Below are 5,473 nucleotides of genomic sequence, written 5' to 3'. Positions count from 1 at the left end.
TAATGTAGTATATTCCACAGCACTGTTTTCAGCCTTCTCTTTTCTATTTATAATTTCCTCCTTGGGAATCTCAGTTACTCTTATGGCTTCAGTGGTCACGTCTATACAGTGGATACCTATATATTCAGCCCTGATCTTTCTTTTTAGCTCTAGTCTTATATTTTCATTGGCTTGTTGAATATTACTACCTGAATGTCTTGATGAAACAGCACATTCTTCATGACCCAAACTGAACTCATCTTCTTCCTCTTGAATTTCCCTCCTTCCCAGTGGAAGACTAGATCAGGGAAGACAAGTTATAATACTGATTCTAATCCTGGTTGTTTAACCTAGGAAAAATCATTTTATCTTTTATAAGCCTAATTTTTCCAACCACAATAATATTGGAATCATAATAGAATACCTTCCTCATAAAGCTATTGTGAAGGAAGTGCTCTTTGAATGTGGGCACTTTTTTGTTGTTGTTATTTCTCTTGATGGTACTACCAACCTCCTGTTTACCCCAGGAATGAAATCTCAGTCATCTTCAGTGCATTTTAATGCTTCATTCCCAATATCCAGTTAGTTGCATGCTTTTAAATTTTTACCTCAGAAATATCTCTGTGTTCTTCTATCTCTATTCTCTATATTCTCCATTCACACTTTCATCACTCAATTAAATACTTACCTAATTTCACTAAGATTATTGCGAAGAAATCATGTTCCTGTACTGATCTCCTCAACTTCAGTTTCTCTTCTTTATGAATGTATAACTCACAAGATTATTTCATTAACTCAAACATATCATCATGTAAAGCACAGAGTGGTTCATAAATAGTAGGGTAGCATAATGGAAAAATGAGTATTATACTGTATACTGAAGTACCTGGGTTCAAATCCTTGCATTGATGTTTATGTAGCCGTTATTCCTATGCCAGCACCTCCCCTGGCACTTTAATGTATTAAGAGGAAGTAATGAGGCTCATATGATGGGTGGACCCCTTGCAATGAATTTATGAAGGACATGAGCAGTAGTGGCAAAGGATAGGCAGTATTGTATCAGTTATAACTTGAATCAATGGAAGAAATATGCACATCACAGATCCATTTGAAGTTGAGTTTGAGAAAACATGGATATAGTATTATATTACATATTTTGTGGGTTGTAAGGAAATTAATTATTAGCTTTAAAGTACTCTAAAAATGGGAGTCATCATTATTGTTGCTTCTTTACTAAAATTTTTTAGTGGCTTATTACCTAATAACAACCATCTACTTAGCATTTAAAGCCTTCCAAAGCCTGGGCCTGCACACCTTTCCATTCTTATTTCATTCTATTTCCCTTCACATGATATGTTCTTTCCAAACTTAATTATTATCTGCTCTGATATCTCATATTTTTTCCATTCTTCTAATTGCAAAGGTCAACATCTAAGCCAAGAAAGCACTCCCCCTGCTTTTCTACCTGTTAATATACTTTTCTTTCTTCATTGTCCAATTCTACCACTTCCTTCATTAAACCTTCCCTGGTGTCACAGCCTAAAGTTGTTCTCTCTCCGTCCCTCCAAATATTGACTGAAAGTTGCATGGTGTATAAGAACTGTAAAAAAAGTGGCATAAGGGATGTCATAAAGAAAGACAAGAAGAAGAAGAAGAAGAAGAAGAAGAAGAAGAAGAAGAAGAAGAAGAAGAAGAAGAAGAAGAAAGAAGAGCAGTGATAGAAACTACAAAAAAAAAGGTAGGCAAGTCTCATTGGATGGACTGCCAATACAAGACTTATGGGTGAAAATATAGAGTTACCTTACACAAAATGAAACATTATTGATGGACTGCGATCTACATTAATGGAGAGAATATCCACTTTGACTGGAGCACAGATCTATCATAGTCCTTTGCCTCTAATTCTTCTTTGCATACATCAGATTCTTTTTGGCATCATCATTATTTGTTTCTCTTTCATATTCCCCCTTATAGAATAAACTGTAATTTGCTCAAGTACAATGCTTTTCATTTATATTTCCCTAATACTTAGTTTCTTATTTAACAATTGAGAAATTATTGACAACCTTGAGGGAAGTAGCTTCAGATGTCACATTGCAAAGGTTTCAGTAAATTAGAAAAGAAAAAAAATAATGAAGTGACTATAGACTGCTTTTTACTAGAAGTCAAAGGAGAGATATAAGGTAATTTCTTGAGAAGATATTTGGCTCAAGTCAAATATTTTTAAATTAAAAAAGGAAAAATAATAATATTTATAGACAGCTAGAAAAGAACAAATGGATAGGGAGAAAGTGAATGTTACAAAAAAGGAAATTGTTGAAGGCAAAAATCTTAGGAGAGTTAGGAAAATGGTATCATCACACAAGATGGAGGGGTTAGCCTTGGTGAAGAGGACTTTCAAATAATAATAAGGGCTCACTTTTTAAAAATCAGTGAGATTTTTCTATGTTGATTAAGCTTCACAAGAAAAGGATATTAGAATGTCCTAACACAATTTCAAAGGCAAGCTTAGTAGTGCTAATATCTATCTCATAAATTATTTATAGATTTCCTTAAAATGAACATCAAGACTAATATCTATTTTAATTCCTAGTGTCAATACTAGAATCAAGTAAAAAAAAGTCTGGCTGTTCAAAGAAATTTTGCTTCACAAAATCATTGGCCAAAGAGCGGCATGTAGAGATCTTAGTTCTGTACAATTTATGGAATAGTGGATGTCTCACTAGATAATAAATGTATAGTGTTCTCCAGCATTTTGAAATAACTCATAACCATTATTTCTTCTCCCTTTAATTCTTTTTTGAGGTTGAGACATAGAGTATAAAGTAATTCCACAGGTGATAACATCATCATCCACAATAACAAATTTTCATTTTTTCAAGACATTTCTCTTATATTTTCAAATAAGTTAAGAAAATTTGAAAAAATCAATTTGGATTTTTCCTACCATCTTACACCTTAATATCTTAAAGTCTTTTTTTCTGGTAGCTTCTAAAAACAAAGATGTGCTTTGAGGTGTAACATAGCTAAATAAACTAGGTAGTTTTTCTAGCTTCCTTTTAAGTTACATAAAATTAATTCATTCAAATACTTGCTAGAATAATTTGCTGAATAAAAATCCCCTGTCTTTTTAAATGAATACTGAATTGGAAATGATCTCCATTTTTGTTTATTTACATAAATATACCCCAAACTTTCTTTTGGAAAGTAATTTCTCATAGTGCTTACTGTCCCAGTTCATGCTTGCTCTGGCTCCTTGCCTCTCTTTTCTTGATCATGCATGCAGGGCTGGTGGAGGGGTTTCCAGGCAAATGACAGTAAGTGAGAAGATGCAGGGAAGAGAAAAAATACCTCTAGGGAAATAATAATAAAACTTCCACTTGAGAATTGTCTGTGAATAGAACTCACAGTTTACTTATGTGAATGCAAATTGAATGCAAATCATTGTGTAGCTGACTTAACTATTTCCTGCTAGAATGTAACTGTTTAGGAAATCCCAGTAGAGATCTTTGTTACTCAGGTGAAGCCTGGCTAAAAGAACTGGGACTCTTGCCTTATACTGTCCTTCTTCTGTAAGAATAGCAGAGGAAAAAATTTCCAAAGATAGAGAGAGGCCTTCTCTGGAAAAAACACTGCTTTTGGGAGTCCTCCAGCATATCTCAGTTCTATGAGAGAACACAGGAAGAAAAGAGCTACAAAGGGAAAGCTGGACACATAACAATAAACAGATCTCAGATACAGCAAGACTTGCATTTGGCTCTAAAACCTAAAGCCATGATGAAGTCTGATTAAACATATTCTTTCATTCCCATGATATGGTGTTTGGATCTTCATAGTAATTGTTGCCTATAGTTAAGATACAATGTTAAATTTCAGTCATTTAAGAACATAGATCTAGAGTTGGAAGGAAACTCAGAGTCATATAATCCAACTTCAAAATCTTAAATGTCAAAACCCTGCAGGTCAGAGGAATAAATAATTAATCCAAGTTTACACAGGTAACCATCATGAGATATAGGTTATGAAATCATCTTCTGACTCCAAAGTAAAGGGATGGAAGGGAATAAGTATTTTTATAATGTCTATTATGTACTGTGCAGTATGCAGAGAATATTTCTTTTTCTTTCCTCCTCCCAAAGCTACTCTTTTCCATGAGACGAAATTTAAAGAAAGATGTCACTTACCACACCAAGACCAAATATCTTAGGAAAATATTTCTAATTCTTTTAGCTAATCATCATCTCTGCCCAATTTAATATACTGGTTATTCTACTTTAAAACATTCTTCCAGAAATGTGACAACAAGTAAAGACCACAGGTGCAGTCTAATAAGGACTGAGTATAATGAGACAATCACATTTGGAATCTTAATGTACTTACTTAATACAATGTAAAATTATATTTTCTTTCTTGAGTGTCATATTACATTATTAACAATCAATGAGTTCTCACTAATATCTATTAATGAAACAAATTCTTATCTTTCCTCCCCCATCTTGCACTTATGAATTTAATTTTTTAAAAACCTAAATATTTATATTTCTTTCTATTAAATTTCAGAATATTAGCTTTGTTCTGATATTTGTTTGGAACATCAATCAATGAAGTAATAAAAAATCATTTATTATGACTCAGGTACATAGTGATAGTATTAAATATCTAAACACTACCTAGGTGTTAGTGTTATAAATATAAAGAATGAAACAATCACTGCCCTCAAGAATCTTATATTATTCAGGAAATTAATATATAATAAATATAAATGCATACATATGCACACACACACACACACACACACACACACACACACACACACACACACACATATATATATATATATATATATATATATATGTATGTATATCCACGTTCTGCTTCAACCTTGGACCCTTAGTTACTATACCTGTAAGATGGGGGCCAGGAGTAGATAGTCTGTAAACTCACAGATTACTCTTAGTAAGTGTTAATTTCAAAATAGTTTTTTCACTGTCATTGACTTAAAAAAATACAAAGAAAGAATATGACTTTCTCAGTGTCTTACTGCCTTATAAATGTTAGTGATTGGTGGCCAGTATGTCAAATAGTTCAGCTGTTTCACCTCAGCTTTTTGCCCTTTTCCCAACATGCATATATTTATAACCTGGGTTTCCCAAACAGAGTAATCTGTATTTCCGCCATCTGGTTCATACACTTTTTTTAAAAGAGTGAAACAGGCTGCCAAGTGGTAAAGCTAGCAAGACTCTTGTCTGAAGGAAAGTCCCTAAGTGTCTTATGAAACAAAAGCATATTAGCTACTTGTAAACCAGTAATGACCCCAGAGACTTTAATTTGTATGTGTATGTGTATGTGTATGTGTATTTTTATGTGTATGTGTATGTGTATGTGTATATATATGCATATGTGTATAATTGGTGTGATATTTGAGCATATATGTTTATATGTATATTTATATGGATGGATGTAATTGCCTTCTAAAAGAATAAAAAGATTTGCA

This window comes from Macrotis lagotis, chromosome 1, assembly GCF_037893015.1.
Source record: "Macrotis lagotis isolate mMagLag1 chromosome 1, bilby.v1.9.chrom.fasta, whole genome shotgun sequence".
Classification (NCBI taxonomy): Eukaryota; Metazoa; Chordata; class Mammalia; order Peramelemorphia; family Peramelidae; genus Macrotis; species Macrotis lagotis.
The sequence above is the reverse complement of the archived record's forward strand: the minus strand, read 5'-3'. Positions refer to the sequence as shown.